Here is a 23,502-nt window from a genome sequence, read left to right on the forward strand (position 1 = left end):
ATTAGGTGGCCCTGAACGTTACAATTCACTATCAGTTTTTCGTCCCATTCGATAATCTAGACTCACAGCAGAACGACCATAAGGTGCCCGAGGCAGCAATAGACCCATGGAGACAGTCGGCTGGGGACGATGTATTGAATCGGGACGCAATTTGAGTGATCCATCGTCATTAGGTGGCCCTGAACGTTACAATTCACTATCAGTTTTTCGTCCCATTCGATAATCTAGATTCACAGCAGAACGGCAATAAGGTGCCCGAGGCAGCAATAGACCCATGGAGTCAACTCGGCTGGAGGACGATGTATTGAATCGGGACGCAATTTGCGTGGACCATCGTCATTAGGTGGCCCTGAATGTTACAATTCACTATCAGTTTTTCGTCCGATTCGAAAATCTTTGACTCACAGCAGAACGGCCATTAGGTGCCCGAGGCAGCAATCGACCCATGGAGACAAGTCTGCTGGAGGACGATGTATTGAATCGGGACGCAATTTGAGTGATCCATCGTCATTAGGAGGCCCCGAACGTTACAATTCACAATCAGTTTTTCGTCCCATTCGATAATCTAGACTCACAGCAGAACGGCCATAAGGTGCCCGAGGCAGCAATAGTCCCATGGAGTCAAGTCGGCTGGGGACGATGTATTGAATCGGGACGCAATTTGAGTGATCCATCGTCATTAGGTGGCCCTGAACGTTACAATTCACTATCAGTTTTTCGTCCCATTCGATAATCTAGATTCACAGCAGAACGGCCATAAGGTGCCCGAGGCAGCAATAGACCCATGGAGTCAACTCGGCTGGAGGACGATGTATTGAATCGGGACGCAATTTGCGTGGTCCATCGTCATTAGATGGCCCTGAATGTTACAATTCACTATCAGTTTTTCGTCCGATTCAAAAATCTGTGAGTCACAGCAGGCCTGCCATAAGGTGCCCGAGGCAGCAATAGACCCATGGAGACAAGTCTGCTGGAGGACGATGTATTGAATCGGGACGCAATTTGAGTGATCCATCGTCATTAGGAGGCTCTGAACGTTACAATTCACTATCAGTTTTTCGTCCCATTCGATAATCTAGACTCACAGCAGAACGGCCATAAGGTGCCCGAGGCAGCAATAGACCCATGGAGTCAAGTCGGCTGGAGGACGATGTATTGAATCGGGACGCAATTTGAGTGATCCATCGTCATTAGGAGGCCCTGAACGTTACAATTCACTATCAGTTTTTCGTCCCATTCGATAATCTAGACTCACAGCAGAACGGCCATAAGGTGCCCGAGGCAGCAATAGACCCATGGAGACAAGTCGGCTGGAGGACGATGTATTGAATCGGGACGCAATTTGAGTGTTCCATCGTCATTAGGAGGCCCTGAACGATACAATTCTCTATCACTTTTTCGTCCGATTCGAAAATCTTTGAGTCACAGCTGAACGGCCATAAGGTGCCCGAGGCTGCAATAGACCCATGGAGTCAAGTCGGCTGGAGGACAATGTATTGATTCGGGACGCAATATGAGTGATCCATCGTCATTAGGAGGCCCTGAACGTTACAATTCACTATCAGTTTTTCGTCCGATTCGAAAATCTTTGAGTCACAGCAGGCCTGCCATAAGGTGCCCGAGGCAGCAATAGACCCATGGAGACAAGTCTGCTGGAGGACGATGTATTGAATCGGGACGCAATTTGAATGTTCCATCGTCATTAGGAGGCCCTGAACGATACAATTCACTATCACTTTTTCGTCCGATTCGAAAATCTTAGACTCACAGCAGAACGGCCATAAGGTGCCAAGGCAGCAATAGACCCATGGAGACATGTCGGCTGGAGGACGATGTATTGAATCGGGACGCAATTTGAGTGATCCATCGTCATTAGGTGGCCCTGAACGTTACAATTCACTATCAGTTTTTCGTCCGATTCGAAAATCTTTGACTCACAGCAGAACGGCCATAAGGTGCCCGACGCAGCAATAGACCCATGGAGACAAGTCAGCTGGAAGACGATGTATTGAATCGGGACGCAATTTGAGTGTTCCATCGTCATTAAGAGGCCCTGAACGTTACAATTCACAATCAGTTTTTCGTCCGATTCGAAAATCTTTGAGTCACAGCAGGCCTGCCATAAGGTGCCCGAGGCAGCAATAGACCCATGGAGACAAGTCGGCTGGAGGACGATGTATTGAATCGGGACGCAATTTGAGTGATCTACCGTCATTAGGTGGCCCTGAACGTTACAATTCACTATCAGTTTTTCATCCCATTCTATAATCTAGACTCACAGCAGAACGGCCATAAGGTGCCCGAGGCAGCAATAGTCCCATGGAGTCAAGTCGGCTGGAGGACGATGTATTGAATCGGGACGCAATTTGAGTGATCCAGCGTCATTAGGAGACCCTGAACGTTACAATTCACTATCAGATTTTCGTCCCATTCGATAATCTAGACTCACAGCAGAACGGCCATAAGGTGCCCGAGGCAGCAATAGTCCCATGGAGTCAAGTCGGCTGGGGACGATGTATTGAATCGGGACGCAATTTGAGTGATCCATCTTCATTAGGTGGCCCTGAACGTTACAATTCACTATCAGTTTATCGTCCCATTCGATAATCTAGACTCACAGCAGAACGGCCATAAGGTGCCCGAGGCAGCAATAGACCCATGGAGTCAACTCGGCTGGATGACGATGTATTGAATCGGGACGCAATTTGCGTGGTCCATCGTCATTAGGTGGCCCTGAATGTTACAATTCACTATCAGTTTTTCGTCCGATTCGAAAATCTTTGACTCACAGCAGGACGGCCATTAGGTGCCCGAGGCAGCAATAGACCCATGGAGACAAGTCTGCTGGAGGACGATGTATTGAATCGGGACGCAATTTGAGTGATCCATCGTCATTAGGAGGGCCTGAACGTTACAATTCACTATCAGTTTTTCGTCCGATTCGAAAATCTTTGACTCACAGCAGAACGGCCATAAGGTGCCCGAGGCAGCAATAGACCCAAGAAGTCAAGTCTGCTGGAGGACGATGTATTGAATCAGGACGCAATTTTAGTGATCCATCGTCATTAGGTGGCCCTGAGCGTTACAATTCACTATCAGTTTTTCGTCCCATGCGATAATCTAGACTCACAGCAGAACGGCCATAAGGTGCCCGAGGCAGCAATAGACCCATGGAGACAAGTCTGCTGGGGACGATGTATTGAATCGGGACGCAATTTGAGTGATCCATCGTCATTAGGTGGCCCTGAACGTTACAATTCACTATCAGTTTTTCGTCCGATTCGAAAATCTTTGACTCACAGCAGAACGGCCATAAGGTGCCCGAGGAGGCAGTAGACCCATGAAGTCAAGTCTGCTGGAGGACGATGTATTGAATCAGGACGCAATTTGAGTGATCCATCGTCATTAGGTGGCCCTGAATGTTACAATTCACTATCAGTTTTTCGTCCGATTCGAAAATCTTTGACTCACAGCAGAACGGCCATTAGGTGCCCGAGGCAGCAATAGACCCATGGAGTCAAGTCGGCTGGAGGACGATGTAATGAATCGGGACGCAATTTGAGTGATCCATCGTCATTAGGAGGCCCTGAACGTTACAATTCACTATCAGTTTTTCGTCCGATTCGAAAATTTTTGAGTCACAGCAGGCCTGCCATAAGGTGCCCGAGGCAGCAATAGACCCATGGAGACAAGTCTGCTGGAGGACGATGTATTGAATCGGGACGCAATTTGAGTGATCCATCGTCATTAGGTGGCCCTGAACGTTACAATTCACTATCAGTTTTTCGTCCCATTCGATAATCTAGACTCACAGCAGAACGGCCATAAGGTGCCCGAGGCAGCAATAGACCCATGGAGACAAGTCTGCTGGGGACGATGTATTGAATCGGGACGCAATTTGAGTGATCCATCGTCATTAGGTGGCCCTGAACGTTACAATTCACTATCAGTTTTTCGTCCGATTCGAAAATCTTTGACTCACAGCAGAACGGCCATTAGGTGCCCGAGGCAGCAATAGACCCATGGAGACAAGTCGGCTGGAAGACGATGTATTGAATCGGACGCAATTTGAGTGATCCATCGTCATTAGGTGGCCCTGAACGTTACAATTCACTACCAGTTTTTCGTCCCATTCGATAATCTAGACTCACAGCAGAACGGCCATAAGGTGCCCGAGGCAGCAATAGACCCATGGAGTCAACTCGGCTGGATGACGATGTATTGAATCGGGACGCAATTTGCGTGGTCCATCGTCATTAGGTGGCCCTGAATGTTACAATTCACTATCAGTTTTTCGTCCGATTCGAAAATCTTTGACTCACAGCAGGACGGCCATTAGGTGCCCGAGGCAGCAATAGACCCATGGAGACAAGTCTGCTGGAGGACGATGTATTGAATCGGGACGCAATTTGAGTGATCCATCGTCATTAGGAGGGCCTGAACGTTACAATTCACTATCAGTTTTTCGTCCGATTCGAAAATCTTTGACTCACAGCAGAACGGCCATAAGGTGCCCGAGGCAGCAATAGACCCAAGAAGTCAAGTCTGCTGGAGGACGATGTATTGAATCAGGACGCAAGTTTAGTGATCCATCGTCATTAGGTGGCCCTGAGCGTTACAATTCACTATCAGTTTTTCGTCCCATGCGATAATCTAGACTCACAGCAGAACGGCCATAAGGTGCCCGAGGCAGCAATAGACCCATGGAGACAAGTCTGCTGGGGACGATGTATTGAATCGGGACGCAGTTTGAGTGATCCATCGTCATTAGGTGGCCCTGAACGTTACAATTCACTATCAGTTTTTCGTCCGATTCGAAAATCTTTGACTCACAGCAGAACGGCCATAAGGTGCCCGAGGAGGCAGTAGACCCATGAAGTCAAGTCTGCTGGAGGACGATGTATTGAATCAGGACGCAATTTGAGTGATCCATCGTCATTAGGTGGCCCTGAATGTTACAATTCACTATCAGTTTTTCGTCCGATTCGAAAATCTTTGACTCACAGCAGAACGGCCATTAGGTGCCCGAGGCAGCAATAGACCCATGGAGTCAAGTCGGCTGGAGGACGATGTAATGAATCGGGACGCAATTTGAGTGATCCATCGTCATTAGGAGGCCCTGAACGTTACAATTCTCTATCAGTTTTTCGTCCGATTCGAAAATTTTTGAGTCACAGCAGGCCTGCCATAAGGTGCCCGAGGCAGCAATAGACCCATGGAGACAAGTCTGCTGGAGGACGATGTATTGAATCGGGACGCAATTTGAGTGATCCATCGTCATTAGGTGGCCCTGAACGTTACAATTCACTATCAGTTTTTCGTCCCATTCGATAATCTAGACTCACAGCAGAACGGCCATAAGGTGCCCGAGGCAGCAATAGACCCATGGAGACAAGTCTGCTGGGGACGATGTATTGAATCGGGACGCAATTTGAGTGATCCATCGTCATTAGGTGGCCCTGAACGTTACAATTCACTATCAGTTTTTCGTCCGATTCGAAAATCTTTGACTCACAGCAGAACGGCCATTAGGTGCCCGAGGCAGCAATCGACCCTTGGAGACAAGTCTGCTGGAGGACGATGTATTGAATCGGGACGCAATTTGAGTGATCCATCGTCATTAGGAGGCCCTGAACGTTACAATTCACTATCAGTTTTTCGTCCCATTCGATAATCTAGACTCACAGCAGAACGGCCATAAGGTGCCCGAGGCAGCAATAGACCCATGGAGTCAAGTCGGCTGGAGGACGATGTATTGAATCGGAACGCAATTTGAGAGATCCATCGTCATTAGGAGGCCCTGAACGTTACAATTCACTATCAGTTTTTCGTCCCATTCGGTAATCTAGACTCACAGCAGAACGGCCATAAGGTGCCCGAGGCAGCAATAGACCCATGGAGTCAAGTCAGCTGGAGGACGATGTATTGAATCGGGACGCAATTTGAGTGATCCATCGTCATTAGGTGGCCCTGAACGTTACAATTCACTATCAGTTTTTCGTCCCATTCGATAATCTAGACTCACAGCAGAACGGCCATAAGGTGCACGTGGCAGCAATCGACCCATGGAGACAAGTCTGCTGGAGGACGATGTATTGAATCGGGACGCAATTTGAGTGATCCATCGTCATTAGGTGGATCTGAAAGTTACAATTCACTATCAGTTTTTCGTCCGATTCGAAAATCTTTGACTCACAGCAGAACGGCTATAAGGTGCCCGAGGCATCAATAGACCCATGAAGTCAAGTCTGCTGGAGGACGATGTATTGAATCAGGACGCAATTTGAGTGATCCATCGTCATTAGGTGGCCCTGAACGTTACAATTCACTATCAGTTTTTCGTCCCATTCGATAATCTAGACTCACAGCAGAACGACCATAAGGTGCCCGAGGCAGCAATAGACCCATGGAGACAGTCGGCTGGGGACGATGTATTGAATCGGGACGCAATTTGAGTGATCCATCGTCATTAGGTGGCCCTGAACGTTACAATTCACTATCAGTTTTTCGTCCCATTCGATAATCTAGACTCACAGCAGAACGACCATAAGGTGCCCGAGGCAGCAATAGACCCATGGAGACAGTCGGCTGGGGACGATGTATTGAATCGGGACGCAATTTGAGTGATCCATCGTCATTAGGTGGCCCTGAACGTTACAATTCACTATCAGTTTTTCGTCCCATTCGATAATCTAGACTCACAGCAGAACGGCCATAAGGTGCACGTGGCAGCAATCGACCCATGGAGACAAGTCTGCTGGAGGACGATGTATTGAATCGGGACGCAATTTGAGAGATCCATCGTCATTAGGAGGCCCTGAACGTTACAATTCACTATCAGTTTTTCGTCCCATTCGGTAATCTAGACTCACAGCAGAACGGCCATAAGGTGCCCGAGGCAGCAATAGTCCCATGGAGTCAAGTCGGCTGGGGACGATGTATTGAATCGGGACGCAATTTGAGTGATCCATCGTCATTAGGTGGCCCTGAACGTTACAATTCACTATCAGTTTTTCGTCCCATTCGATAATCTAGATTCACAGCAGAACGGCCATAAGGTGCCCGAGGCAGCAATAGACCCATGGAGTCAACTCGGCTGGAGGACGATGTATTGAATCGGGACGCAATTTGCGTGGTCCATCGTCATTAGATGGCCCTGAATGTTACAATTCACTATCAGTTTTTCGTCCGATTCAAAAATCTGTGAGTCACAGCAGGCCTGCCATAAGGTGCCCGAGGCAGCAATAGACCCATGGAGACAAGTCTGCTGGAGGACGATGTATTGAATCGGGACGCAATTTGAGTGATCCATCGTCATTAGGAGGCTCTGAACGTTACAATTCACTATCAGTTTTTCGTCCCATTCGATAATCTAGACTCACAGCAGAACGGCCATAAGGTGCCCGAGGCAGCAATAGACCCATGGAGTCAAGTCGGCTGGAGGACGATGTATAGAATCGGGACGCAATTTGAGTGATCCATCGTCATTAGGAGGCCCTGAACGTTACAATTCACTATCAGTTTTTCGTCCCATTCGATAATCTAGACTCACAGCAGAACGGCCATAAGGTGCCCGAGGCAGCAATAGACCCATGGAGACAAGTCGGCTGGAGGACGATGTATTGAATCGGGACGCAATATGAGTGTTCCATCGTCATTAGGAGGCCCTGAACGATACAATTCTCTATCACTTTTTCGTCCGATTCGAAAATCTTTGAGTCACAGCTGAACGGCCATAAGGTGCCCGAGGCTGCAATAGACCCATGGAGTCAAGTCGGCTGGAGGACAATGTATTGATTCGGGACGCAATATGAGTGATCCATCGTCATTAGGAGGCCCTGAACGTTACAATTCACTATCAGTTTTTCGTCCGATTCGAAAATCTTTGAGTCACAGCAGGCCTGCCATAAGGTGCCCGAGGCAGCAATAGACCCATGGAGACAAGTCTGCTGGAGGACGATGTATTGAATCGGGACGCAATTTGAATGTTCCATCGTCATTAGGAGGCCCTGAACGATACAATTCACTATCACTTTTTCGTCCGATTCGAAAATCTTAGACTCACAGCAGAACGGCCATAAGGTGCCAAGGCAGCAATAGACCCATGGAGACATGTCGGCTGGAGGACGATGTATTGAATCGGGACGCAATTTGAGTGATCCATCGTCATTAGGTGGCCCTGAACGTTACAATTCACTATCAGTTTTTCGTCCGATTCGAAAATCTTTGACTCACAGCAGAACGGCCATAAGGTGCCCGAGGCAGCAATCGACCCATGGAGACAAGTCTGCTGGAGGACGATGTATTGAATCGGGACGCAATTTGAGTGATCCATCGTCATTAGGTGGCCCTGAAAGTTGCAATTCACTATCAGTTTTTCGTCCGATTCGAAAATCTAGACTCACAGCAGAACGGCCATAAGGTGCCCGAGGCAGCAATAGACCCATGGAGTCAACTCGGCTGGAGGACGATGTATTGAATCGGGACGCAATTTGAGTGATCTACCGTCATTAGGTGGCCCTGAACGTTACAATTCACTATCAGTTTTTCATCCCATTCTATAATCTAGACTCACAGCAGAACGGCCATAAGGTGCCCGAGGCAGCAATAGTCCCATGGAGTCAAGTCGGCTGGAGGACGATGTATTGAATCGGGACGCAATTTGAGTGATCCAGCGTCATTAGGAGGCCCTGAACGTTACAATTCACTATCAGTTTTTCGTCCCATTCGATAATCTAGACTCACAGCAGAACGGCCATAAGGTGCCCGAGGCAGCAATAGTCCCATGGAGTCAAGTCGGCTGGGGACGATGTATTGAATCGGGACGCAATTTGAGTGATCCATCTTCATTAGGTGGCCCTGAACGTTACAATTCACTATCAGTTTATCGTCCCATTCGATAATCTAGACTCACAGCAGAACGGCCATAAGGTGCCCGAGGCAGCAATAGACCCATGGAGTCAACTCGGCTGGATGACGATGTATTGAATCGGGACGCAATTTGCGTGGTCCATCGTCATTAGGTGGCCCTGAATGTTACAATTCACTATCAGTTTTTCGTCCGATTCGAAAATCTTTGACTCACAGCAGGACGGGCATTAGGTGCCCGAGGCAGCAATAGACCCATGGAGACAAGTCTGCTGGAGGACGATGTATTGAATCGGGACGCAATTTGAGTGATCCATCGTCATTAGGAGGGCCTGAACGTTACAATTCACTATCAGTTTTTCGTCCCATTCGATAATCTAGACTCACAGCAGAACGGCCATAAGGTGCCCGAGGCAGCAATAGACCCATGGAGTCAAGTCGGCTGGAGGACGATGTATTGAATCGGGACGCTATTTGAGTGATCCATCGTCATTAGGAGGCCCTGAACGTTACAATTCACTATCAGTTTTTCGTCCCATTCGATAATCTAGATTCACAGCAGAACGGCCATAAGGTGCCCGAGGCAGCAATAGACCCATGGAGTCAACTCGGCTAAAGGACGATGTATTGAATCGGGACGCAATTTGCGTGGTCCATCGTCATTAGGTGGCCCTGTATGTTACAATTCACTATCAGTTTTTCGTCCGATTCGAAAATCTTTGACTCACAGCAGAACGGCCATTAGGTGCCCGAGGCAGCAATCGACCCATGGAGTCAAGTCGGCTGGAGGACGATGTATTGAATCGGGACGCAATTTGAGTTATCCATCGTCATTAGGTGGGCCTGAACGTTACAATTCACTATCAGTTTTTCGTCCGATTCGAAAATCTTTGACTCACAGCAGAACGGCCATAAGGTGCCCGAGGCAGCAATAGACCCATGAAGTCAATTCTGCTGGAGGACGATGTATTGAATCAGGACGCAATTTGCGTGGTCCATCGTCATTAGGTGGCCCTGAATGTTACAATTCACTATCAGTTTTTCGTCCGATTCGAAAATCTTTGACTCACAGCAGGACGGCCATTAGGTGCCCGAGGCAGCAATCGACCCATGGAGACAAGCCTGCTGGAGGACGATGTATTGAATCGGGACGCAATTTGAGTGATCCATCGTCATTAGGAGGCCCTGAACGTTACAATTCACTATCAGTTTTTCGTACCATTCGATAATCTAGACTCACAGCAGAACGGCCATAAGGTGCCCGAGGCAGCAATAGACCCATGGAGTCAAGTCGGCTGGAGGACGATGTATTGAATCGGGACGCAATTTGAGTGATCCATCGTCATTAGGAGGCCCTGAACGTTACAATTCACTATCAGTTTTTCGTCCGATTCGAAAATCTTTGAGTCACAGCAGGCCTGCCATAAGGTGCCCGAGGCAGCAATAGACCCGTGGAGACAAGAGTGCCGGAGGACGATGTATTGAATCGGGACGCAATTTGAGTGATCCATCGTCATTAGGTGCCCCTGAACGTTACAATTCACTATCAATTTTTCATCCCATTCGATAATCTAGACTCACAGCAGAACGGCCATAAGGTGCCCGAGGCAGCAATAGTCCCATGGAGTCAAGTCGGCTAGTGGACGATGTACTGAATCGGGACGCAATTTGTGTGGTCCATCCTCATTAGGTGGCCCTGAATGTTACAAATCACTATCAGTTTTTCGTCCGATTCGAAAATCTTTGACTCACAGCAGTACGGCCATAAGGTGCCCGTGGCAGCAATCGACCCATGGAGACAAGTCTGCTGGAGGACGATGTATTGAATCGGGACGCAATTTGAGTGATCCATCGTCATTAGGTGGCCCTGAAAGTTGCAATTCACTATCAGTTTTTCGTCCGATTCGAAAATCTAGACTCACAGCAGAACGGCCATAAGGTGCCCGAGGCTGCAATAGACCCATGGAGACAAGTCGGCTGGGGACGATGTATTGAATCGGGACGCAATTTGAGTGATCCATCGTCATTAGGTGGCCCTGAACGTTACAATTCACTATCAGTTTTTCGTCCCATTCGATAATCTAGATTCACAGCAAACCGGCCATAAGGTGCCCGAGGCAGCAATAGACCCATGGAGTCAACTCGGCTGGAGGACGATGTATTGAATCGGGACGCAATTTGCGTGGTCCATCGTCATTAGGTGGCCCTGAATGTTACAATTCACTATCAGTTTTTCGTCCGATTCGAAAATCTTTGACTCACAGCAGAACGGCCATAAGGTCCCTAGGCAGCAATAGACCCATGAAGTCAAGTCTGCTGGAGGACGATGTATTGAATCAGGACGCAATTTGAGTGATCCATCGTCATTAGGTGGCCCTGAACGTTACAATTCACTATCAGTTTTTCGTCCCATTCGATAATCTAGACACACAGCAGAACGGCCATAAGGTGCCCGAGGCAGCAATAGACCCATGGAGACAAGTCGGCTGGGGACGATGTATTGAATCGGGACGCAATTTGAGTGATCCATCGTCATTAGGTGGCCCTGACGTTACAATTCACTATCAGTTTTTCGTCCCATTCGAAAATCTAGATTCACAGCAGAACGGCCATATGGTGCCCGAGGCAGCAATAGACCCATGGAGTCAACTCGGCTAAAGGACGATGTATTGAATCGGGACGCAATTTGCGTGGTCCATCGTCATTAGGTGGCCCTGAATGTTACAATTCACTATCAGTTTTTCGTCCGATTCGAAAATCTTTGACTCACAGCAGAACGGCCATTAGGTGCCCGAGGCAGCAATCGACCCATGGAGACAAGTCTGCTGGAGGACGATGTATTGAATCGGGACGCAATTTGAGTGAACCATCGTCATTAGGATGCCCTGAACGTTACAATTCACTATCAGTTTTTCGTCCCATTCGATAATCTAGACTCACAGCAGAACGGCCATAAGGTGCCCGAGGCAGCAATAGACCCATGAAGTCAAGTCTGCTGGAGGACGATGTATTGAATCAGGACGCAATTTGCGTGGTCCATCGTCATTAGGTGGCCCTGAACGTTACAATTCACTATCAGTTTTTCGTCCCATTCGATAATCTAGACTCACAGCAGTACGGCCATAAGGTGCCCGAGGCAGCAATAGACCCATGGAGTCAACTCGGCTGGAGGATGATGTATTGAATCAGGACGCAATTTGCGTGGTCCATCGTCATTAGGTGGCCCTGAACGTTACAATTCACTATCAGTTTTTCGTCCCATTCGATAATCTAGGTTCACAGCAGAACGGCCATAAGGTGCCCGAGGCAGCAATAGACCCATGGAGTCAACTCGGCTGGAGGACGATGTATTGAATCGGGACGCAATTTGCGTGGTCCATCGTCATTAGGTGGCCCTGAATGTTACAATTCACTATCAGTTTTTCGTCCGATTCGAAAATCTTTGACTCACAGCAGAACGGCCATAAGGTCCCGAGGCAGCAAGAGACCCATGAAGTCAAGTCTGCTGGAGGACGATGTATTGAATCAGGACGCAATTTGAGTGATCCATCGTCATTAGGTGGCTCTGAACGTTACAATTCACTATCAGTTTTTCGTCCCATTCGATAATCTAGACTCACAGCAGAACGGCCATAAGGTACCCGAGGCAGCAATAGACCCATGGAGACAAGTCGGCTGGGGACGATGTATTGAATAGGGACGCAATTTGAGTGATCCATCGTCATTAGGTGGCCCTGAACGTTACAATTCACTATCAGTTTTTCGTCCAATTCGAAAATCTAGATTCACAGCAGAACGGCCATAAGGTGCCCGAGGCAGCAATAGACCCATGGAGTCAACTCGGCTAAAGGACGATGTATTGAATCGGGACGCAATTTGCGTGGTCCATCGTCATTAGGTGGCCCTGAATGTTACAATTCACTATCAGTTTTTCGTCCGATTCGAAAATCTTTGACTCACAGCAGAACGGCCATTAGGTGCCCGAGGCAGCAATCGACCCATGGAGACAAGTCTGCTGGAGGACGATGTATTGAATCGGGACGCAATTTGAGTGAACCATCGTCATTAGGAGGCCCTGAACGTTACAATTCACTATCAGTTTTTCGTCCCATTCGATAATCTAGACTCACAGCAGAACGGCCATAAGGTGGCCGAGGCAGCAATAGACCCATGGAGTCAAGTCGGCTGGAGGACGATGTATTGAATCGGGACGCAATTTGAGTGATCCATCGTCATTAGGAGGCCCTGAACGTTACAATTCACTATCAGTTTTTCGTCCCATTCGATAATCTAGACTCACTGCAGAATGGCCATAAGGTGCCAGAGGCAGCAATAGACCCATGGAGTCAAGTCTGCTGGAGGACGATGTATTGAATCAGACGCAATTTGAGTGATCCATCGTCATTAGGTGGCCCTGAACGTTACAATTCACTATCAGTTTTTCGTCCCATTCGATAATCTAGATTCACAGCAGAACGGCCATAAGGTGCCCGAGGCAGCAATAGACCCTTGGAGACAAGTCGGCTGGGGACGATGTATTGAATCGGGAGCAATTTGACTGATCCATCGTCATTAGGTGGCCCTGAACGTTACAATTCACTTTCAGTTTTTCGTCCCATTCGATAATCTAGATTCACAGCAGAACGGCCATAAGGTGGCCGAGGCAGCAATAGACCCATGGAGTCAAGTCGGCTGGAGGACGATGTATTGAATCGGGACGCAATTTGCGTGGTCCATCTTCATTAGGTGGCCCTGAATGTTACAATTCACTATCAGTTTTTCGTCCGATTCGAAAATCTTTGATTCACAGCAGAACGGCCTTTAGGTGCCCGAGGCAGCAATCGACTCATGGAGACAAGTCTGCTGGAGGACGATGTATTGAATCGGGACGCAATTTGAGTGATCCATCGTCATTAGGAGGCCCTGAACGTTACAATTCACTATCAGTTTTTCGTCCCATTCGATAATCTAGACTCACAGCAGAACGGCCATAAGGTGCCCGAGGCAGCAATAGACCCATGGAGTCAAGTCGGCTGGAGGACGATGTATTGAATCGGGACGCAATTTGAGTGATCCATCGTCATTAGGAGGCCCTGAACGTTACAATTCACTATCAGTTTTTCGTCCGATTCGAAAATCTTTGAGTCACAGCAGGCCAGCCATAAGGTGCCCGAGGCAGCAATAGACCCATTGGGACAAGTCTGCTGGAGGACGATGTATTGAATCGGGACGCAATTTGAGTGATTCATCGTCATTAGGTGGCCCTGAACGTTACAATTCACTATCAGTTTTTCGTCCGATTCGAAAATCTTTGACTCACTGCAGAACGGCCATAAGGTGCCCGAGGCAGCAATAGACCCATGAAGTCAAGTCTGCTGGAGGACGATGTATTGAATCAGGACGCAATTTGAGTGATCCATCGTCATTAGGTGGCCCTGAACGTTACAATTCACAATCAGTTTTTCGTCCCATTCGATAATCTAGACTCACAGCAGAACGGCCCTAAGGTGCCCGAGGCAGCAATAGACCCATGGAGTCAAGTCGGCTGGGGACGATGTATTGAATCGGGACGCAATTTGAGTGATCCATCGTCATTAGGAGGTCCTGAACGTTACAATTCACTATCAGTTTTTCGTCCCATTCGATAATCTAGACTCACAGCAGAACGGCCATAAGGTGCCCGAGGCAGCAATAGACCCATGGAGACAAGTCGGCTGGAGGACGATGTATTGAATCGGGACGCAATTTGAGTGTTCCATCGTCATTAGGAGGCCCTGAACGATACAATTCTCTATCACTTTTTCGTCCGATTCGAAAATCTTTGAGTCACAGCTGAACGGCCATAAGGTGCCCGAGGCTGCAATAGACCCATGGAGTCAAGTCGGCTGGAGGACAATGTTTTGATTCGGGACGCAATATGAGTGATCCATCGTCATTAGGAGGCCCTGAACGTTACAATTCACTATCAGTTTTTCGTCCGATTCGAAAATCTTTGAGTCACAGCAGGCCTGCCATAAGGTGCCCGAGGCAGCAATAGACCCATGGAGACAAGTCTGCTGGAGGACGATGTATTGAATCGGGACGCAATTTGAATGTTCCATCGTCATTAGGAGGCCCTGAACGATACAATTCACTATCACTTTTTCGTCCGATTCGAAAATCTTAGACTCACAGCAGAACGGCCATAAGGTGCCAAGGCAGCAATAGACCCATGGAGACATGTCGGCTGGAGGACGATGTATTGAATCGGGACGCAATTTGAGTGATCCATCGTCATTAGGTGGCCCTGAACGTTACAATTCACTATCAGTTTTTCGTCCGATTCGAAAATCTTTGACTCACAGCAGAACGGCCATAAGGTGCCCGACGCAGCAATAGACCCATGGAGACAAGTCAGCTGGAAGACGATGTATTGAATCGGGACGCAATTTGAGTGTTCCATCGTCATTAAGAGGCCCTGAACGTTACAATTCACTATCAGTTTTTCGTCCCATTCGATAATCTAGGTTCACAGCAGAACGGCCATAAGGTGCCCGAGGCAGCAATAGACCCATGGAGTCAACTCGGCTGGAGGACGATGTATTGAATCGGGACGCAATTTGCGTGGTCCATCGTCATTAGGTGGCCCTGAATGTTACAATTCACTATCAGTTTTTCGTCCGATTCGAAAATCTTTGACTCACAGCAGAACGGCCATAAGGTGCCCGACGCAGCAATAGACCCATGGAGACAAGTCAGCTGGAAGACGATGTATTGAATCAGGACGCAATTTGCGTGGTCCATCGTCATTAGGTGGCCCTGAACGTTACAATTCACTATCAGTTTTTCGTCCCATTCGATAATCTAGGTTCACAGCAGAACGGCCATAAGGTGCCCGAGGCAGCAATAGACCCATGGAGTCAACTCGGCTGGAGGACGATGTATTGAATCGGGACGCAATTTGCGTGGTCCATCGTCATTAGGTGGCCCTGAATGTTACAATTCACTATCAGTTTTTCGTCCGATTCGAAAATCTTTGACTCACAGCAGAACGGCCATAAGGTCCCGAGGCAGCAAGAGACCCATGAAGTCAAGTCTGCTGGAGGACGATGTATTGAATCAGGACGCAATTTGAGTGATCCATCGTCATTAGGTGGCTCTGAACGTTACAATTCACTATCAGTTTTTCGTCCCATTCGATAATCTAGACTCACAGCAGAACGGCCATAAGGTACCCGAGGCAGCAATAGACCCATGGAGACAAGTCGGCTGGGGACGATGTATTGAATAGGGACGCAATTTGAGTGATCCATCGTCATTAGGTGGCCCTGAACGTTACAATTCACTATCAGTTTTTCGTCCAATTCGAAAATCTAGATTCACAGCAGAACGGCCATAAGGTGCCCGAGGCAGCAATAGACCCATGGAGTCAACTCGGCTAAAGGACGATGTATTGAATCGGGACGCAATTTGCGTGGTCCATCGTCATTAGGTGGCCCTGAATGTTACAATTCACTATCAGTTTTTCGTCCGATTCGAAAATCTTTGACTCACAGCAGAACGGCCATTAGGTGCCCGAGGCAGCAATCGACCCATGGAGACAAGTCTGCTGGAGGACGATGTATTGAATCGGGACGCAATTTGAGTGAACCATCGTCATTAGGAGGCCCTGAACGTTACAATTCACTATCAGTTTTTCGTCCCATTCGATAATCTAGACTCACAGCAGAACGGCCATAAGGTGGCCGAGGCAGCAATAGACCCATGGAGTCAAGTCGGCTGGAGGACGATGTATTGAATCGGGACGCAATTTGAGTGATCCATCGTCATTAGGAGGCCCTGAACGTTACAATTCACTATCAGTTTTTCGTCCCATTCGATAATCTAGACTCACTGCAGAATGGCCATAAGGTGCCCGAGGCAGCAATAGACCCATGGAGTCAAGTCTGCTGGAGGACGATGTATTGAATCAGACGCAATTTGAGTGATCCATCGTCATTAGGTGGCCCTGAACGTTACAATTCACTATCAGTTTTTCGTCCCATTCGATAATCTAGATTCACAGCAGAACGGCCATAAGGTGCCCGAGGCAGCAATAGACCCTTGGAGACAAGTCGGCTGGGGACGATGTATTGAATCGGGAGCAATTTGACTGATCCATCGTCATTAGGTGGCCCTGAACGTTACAATTCACTTTCAGTTTTTCGTCCCATTCGATAATCTAGATTCACAGCAGAACGGCCATAAGGTGGCCGAGGCAGCAATAGACCCATGGAGTCAAGTCGGCTGGAGGACGATGTATTGAATCGGGACGCAATTTGCGTGGTCCATCTTCATTAGGTGGCCCTGAATGTTACAATTCACTATCAGTTTTTCGTCCGATTCGAAAATCTTTGATTCACAGCAGAACGGCCTTTAGGTGCCCGAGGCAGCAATCGACTCATGGAGACAAGTCTGCTGGAGGACGATGTATTGAATCGGGACGCAATTTGAGTGATCCATCGTCATTAGGAGGCCCTGAACGTTACAATTCACTATCAGTTTTTCGTCCCATTCGATAATCTAGACTCACAGCAGAACGGCCATAAGGTGCCCGAGGCAGCAATAGACCCATGGAGTCAAGTCGGCTGGAGGACGATGTATTGAATCGGGACGCAATTTGAGTGATCCATCGTCATTAGGAGGCCCTGAACGTTACAATTCACTATCAGTTTTTCGTCCGATTCGAAAATCTTTGAGTCACAGCAGGCCAGCCATAAGGTGCCCGAGGCAGCAATAGACCCATTGGGACAAGTCTGCTGGAGGACGATGTATTGAATCGGGACGCAATTTGAGTGATTCATCGTCATTAGGTGGCCCTGAACGTTACAATTCACTATCAGTTTTTCGTCCGATTCGAAAATCTTTGACTCACTGCAGAACGGCCATAAGGTGCCCGAGGCAGCAATAGACCCATGAAGTCAAGTCTGCTGGAGGACGATGTATTGAATCAGGACGCAATTTGAGTGATCCATCGTCATTAGGTGGCCCTGAACGTTACAATTCACAATCAGTTTTTCGTCCCATTCGATAATCTAGACTCACAGCAGAACGGCCCTAAGGTGCCCGAGGCAGCAATAGACCCATGGAGTCAAGTCGGCTGGGGACGATGTATTGAATCGGGACGCAATTTGAGTGATCCATCGTCATTAGGAGGTCCTGAACGTTACAATTCACTATCAGTTTTTCGTCCCATTCGATAATCTAGACTCACAGCAGAACGGCCATAAGGTGCCCGAGGCAGCAATAGACCCATGGAGACAAGTCTGCTGGAGGAGGATGTATTGAATCGGGACGCAATTTGAGTGTTCCATCGTCATTAGGAGGCCCTGAATGTTACAATTCACTATCAGTTTGTCGTCCGATCCGAAAATCTTTGAATCACAGCAGAACGGCCATAAGGTGCCCGAGGCAGCAATAGACCCATGGAGACAAGTCTGCTGGAGGAGGATGTATTGAATCGGGACGCAATTTGAGTGTTCCATCGTCATTAGGAGGCCCTGAACGTTACAATTGACTATCAGTTTTTCGTCCGATTCGAAAATCTTTGACTCACAGCAGGACGGCCATAATGTGCCCGAGGCAGCAATAGACCCATGGAAACAAGTCTGCTGGATGACGATGTATTGATTCGGGACGCAATTTGAGTGATCCATCGTCATTAGGTGGCCCTGAACATTACAATTCACTATCAGTTTTTCGTCCGATTCAAAAATCTCTGACTCACAGCAGAACGGCCATAAGGTGCCCGAGGCAGCAATAGACCCGTGAAGACAAGTCTGCTGGAGGACGATGTATTGAATCGGGACGCAATTTGAGTGATCCATCGTCATTAGGAGGCCCTGAAAGTTACAAATCACTATCAGTTTTTCGTCCGATTCGAAAATCTTTGACTCACAGCAGAACGGCCATAAGGTGCCCGAGGCAGCAATAGACCCATGGAGACAAGTCGGGTGGAGGACGATGTATTGAATCGGGACGCAATTTGAGTGATCCATCGTCATTAGGTGGCCCTGAATGTTACAATTCACTATCAGTTTTTCGTCAGATTCGAAAATCTTTGACTCACAGCAGAACGGCCATAAGGTGCCCGAGGCAGCAATAGACCCATGGAGACAAGTCTGCTGGAGGACGATGTATTTAATCGGGACGCAATTTGAGTGATCCACTGTCATTAGGTGGCCCTGAACGTTACAATTCACTATCAGTTTTTCGTCCGATTCTAAAATCTTTGACTCACAGCAGAACGGCCATAAGGTGCCCGAGGCAGCAATAGACCCATGGAGACAAGTCTGCTGGCGGACGATGTATTGAATCGGGACGCAATTTGAGTGTTCTATCGTCATTAGGAGGCCCTGAACGTTACAATTCACTATCAGTTTTTCGTCCGATTCGAAAATCTTTGACTCACAGCAGAACGGCCATAAGATGCCCGAGGCAGCAATAGACCCATGGAGACAAGTCGGCTGGAGGTCGATGTATTGAATCGTGACGCAATTTGAGTGATCCATCGTCATTAGGTGGCCCTGAAAGTTACAATTCACTATCAGTTTTTTGTCAGATTAGAAAATCTTTGACTCCCAGCATAACGGCCATAAGGTGCCCGAGGCAGCAATAGACCCATGGAGACAAGTCTGCTGGAGGACAATGTATTGAATCGGGACGCAATTTGAGTGATCCATCGTCATTAGGTGGCACTGAATGTTACAATTCACTATCAGTTATTCGTCCGATTCGAAAATCTTTGACTCACAGCAGAACGGCCATTGGGCGCCCGAGGCAGCAATAGACCCATGGAGACAAGTCTGCTGGAGGACGATGTATTGAATCGGAACGTAATTTGAGTGATCCATCCTCATTAGGTGGCCCTGAACGTTACAATTCACTATCAGTTTTTCGTCCGATTCGAAAATCTTTGACTCACAGCAGAACGGCCATAAGGTGCCCGAGGCAGCAATAGACCCATGGTGACAAGTCTGCTGGAGGAGGATGTATTGAATCGGGACGCAATTTGAGTGATCCATCGTCATTAGGTGGCCCTGAACGTTACAACTCACTATCAGTTTTTAGTCCGATTCGAAAATCTTTGACTCACAGCAGAACGGCCATAAGGTGCCCGAGGCAGTAATAGACCCATGGAGACAAGTCTGCTGGAGGATGATGTATTGAATCGGGACGCAATTTGAGTGTTCCACCGTCATTAGGAGGCCCTGAACGTTACAATTCACTATCAGTTTTTCGTCCGATTCGAAAATCTTTGTCTCACAGCAGAACGGCCATAAGGTGCCCGAGGCAGCAATAGACCCATGGAGACAAGTCTCCAGGAGGACGATGTATTGAATCGGGACGCAATTTGAGTGATCCATCGTCATTAGGTTGCCCTGAACGTTACAATTCACTATCAGTTTTTCGTCCGATTCGAAAATCTTTGACTCACAGCAGAACGGCCTTAAGGTGCCCGAGGCAGCAATAGACCCATGAAGACAAATCTGCTGGAGGACGATGTATTGAATCGGAACGCAATTTGAGTGTTCCATCGTCATTAGGAGGCCCTGAACGTTAGAAATCACTATCAGTCTTTCGTCCGATTCGTAAATCTTTGACTCACTGCAGAACGGCCATAAGGTGGCCGAGGCAGCAATAGACCCATGGAGACAAGTCGGCTGGAGGAGATGTATTGAATCGGGACGCAATTTGTGTGATCCATCGTCATTAGGTGGCCCTGAATGTTACAATTCGCTATCAGTTTTTCGTCAGATTCGAAAATCTTTGAGTCACAGCAGAACGGCCATAAGGTGCCCGAGGCAGCAATAGACTCAAAGAGACAAGTCTGCTGGAGGACGATGTATTGAATCGGGACGCAATTTGAGTGTTCCATCGTGATTAGGAGGCCCTGAACGTTACAATTCACTATCAGTTTTTCGTCCGATTCGAAAATCTTTGACTCACAGAAGAACGGCCATAAGATGCCCGAGGCAGCAATAGACCCATGGAGATAAGTCGGCTGGAGGACGATGTATTGAATCGGGACGCAATTTGAGTGATCCATCGTCATTAGGTGGCCCTGAATGTTACAATTCACTATCAGTTTGTCGTCCGATCCGAAAATCTTTGAATCACAGCAGAACGGCCATAAGGTGCCCGAGGCAGCAATAGACCCATGGAGACAAGTCTGCTGGAGGAGGATGTATTGAATCGGGACGCAATTTGAGTGTTCCATCGTCATTAGGAGGCCCTGAACGTTACAATTCACTATCAGTTTTTCGTCCGATTCGAAAATCTTTGACTCACAGCAGGACGGCCATAATGTGCCCGAGGCAGCAATAGACCCATGGAAACAAGTCTGCTGGATGACGATGTATTGAATCGGGACGCAATTTGAGTGATCCATCGTCATTAGGTGGCCCTGAACATTACAATTCACTATCAGTTTTTCGTCCGATTCGAAAATCTCTGACTCACAGCAGAACGGCCATAAGGTGCCCGAGGCAGCAATAGACCCATGAAGACAAGTCTGCTGGAGGACGATGTATTGAATCGGGACGCAATTTGAGTGATCCATCGTCATTAGGAGGCCCTGAAAGTTACAAATCACTATCAGTTTTTCGTCCGATTCGAAAATCTTTGACTCACAGCAGAACGGCCATAAGGTGCCCGAGGCAGCAATAGACCCATGGAGACAAGTCGGCTGGAGGACGATGTATTGAATCGGGACGCAATTTGAGTGATCCATCATCATTAGGTGGCCCTGAATGTTACAATTCACTATCAGTTTTTCGTCAGATTCGAAAATCTTTGACTCACAGCAGAACGGCCATAAGGTGCCCGAGGCAGCAATAGACTCATGGAGACAAGTCTGCTGGAGGACGATGTATTGAATCGGGACGCAATTTGAGTGATCCATCGTCATTAGGAGGCCCTGTACGTTACAATTCACTATCAGTTTTTCGTCCGATTCGAAAATCTTTGACTCACAGCAGAACGGCCATAAGATGCCCGAGGCAGCAATAGACCCATGGAGACAAGTCGGCTGGAGGTCGATATATTGAATCGTGACGCAATTTGAGTGATCCATCGTCATTAGGTGACCCTGAAAGTTACAATTCACTATCAGTTTTTTGTCAGATTAGAAAATCTTTGACTCCCAGCATAACGGCCATAAGGTGCCCGAGGTAGCAATAGACCCATGGAGACAAGTCTGCTGGAGGACAATGTATTGAATCGGGACGCAATTTGAGTGATCCATCGTCATTAGGTGGCCCTGAACGTTACAATTCATTATCAGTTTTTCGTCCGATTCGAAAATCTTTGACTCACAGCAGAACGGCCATTAGGTGCCCGAGGCAGCAATAGACCCATGGAGACAAGTCGGCTGGAGGACGATGTATTGAATCAGAACGCAATTTGAGTGTTCCATCGTCATTAGGAGGCCCTGAACGCTACAATTCACTATCAGTTTTTCGTCCGATTCGAAAATCTTTGACTTACAGCAGAACGGCCATAAGGTGCCCGAGGCAGCAATAGACCCATGGAGACAAGTTGGCTGGAGGACGATGTATTGAATCGGGACGCAATTTGAGTGATCCATCGTCATTAGGTGGCCCTGAACGTTACAATTCACTATCAGTTTTTCGTCCGATTCGAAAATCTTTGACTTACAGCAGAACGGCCATAAGGTGCCCGAGGCAGCAATAGACCCATGGAGTCAAGTCGGCTGGAGGACGATGTATTGAATCGGGACGCAATTTGTGTGGTCCATCGTCATTTGGTGGCCCTGAATGTTACAATTCACTATCAGTTTTTCGTCCGATTCGAAAATCTTTGACTCACAGCAGAACGGCCATAAGGTGCCCGAGGCAGCAATAGACCCATGGAGACAAGTCTGCAGGAGGATGATGTATTGAATCGGGACGCAATTTGAGTGTTCCATCGTCATTAGGAGGCCCTGAACGTTACAATTCACTATCAGCTTTTCGTCAGATTCGAAAATCTTTGAGTCACAGCAGAACGGCCACAAGGTGCCCAAGGCAGCAATAGACCCATGGAGACAAGTCTGCTGGAGGACGATGTATTGAATCGGGACGCAATTTGAGTGTTCCATCGTCATTAGGAGGCCCTGAACGTTACAATTCACTATCAGTTTTTCGTCCGATTCGAAAATCTTTGACTCACAGCAGAACGGCCATAAGGTGCCCGAGGCAGGCAATAGACCCATGGAGACAAGTCGGCTGGAGGACGATGTATTGAATCGGGACGCAATTTGAGTGATCCATCGTCATTACGTGGCCCTGAATGTTACAATTCACTATCAGTTTTTCCTCAGATTCGAAAATCTTTGACTCACACCAGAACGGCCTTAAGGTGCCCGAGGCAGCAATAGACCCATGGAGACAAGTCTGCTGGAGGACGATGTATTGAATCGGGACGCAATTTGAGTGATTCATCGTCATTAGGTTGCCGTGAGCGTTACAATTCACTATCAGTTTTTCGTCCGATTCGAAAATCTTTGACTCACAGCAGAACGGCCATAAGGTGCCCGAGGCAGCAATAGACCCATGGAGGCAAGTCGGCTGGAGGACGATGTATTGAATCGGGACGCAATTTGAGTGTTCCATC

Source organism: Schistocerca cancellata, unplaced genomic scaffold (genome assembly GCF_023864275.1).
Source record: "Schistocerca cancellata isolate TAMUIC-IGC-003103 unplaced genomic scaffold, iqSchCanc2.1 HiC_scaffold_1170, whole genome shotgun sequence".
NCBI lineage: Eukaryota > Metazoa > Arthropoda > Insecta > Orthoptera > Acrididae > Schistocerca > Schistocerca cancellata.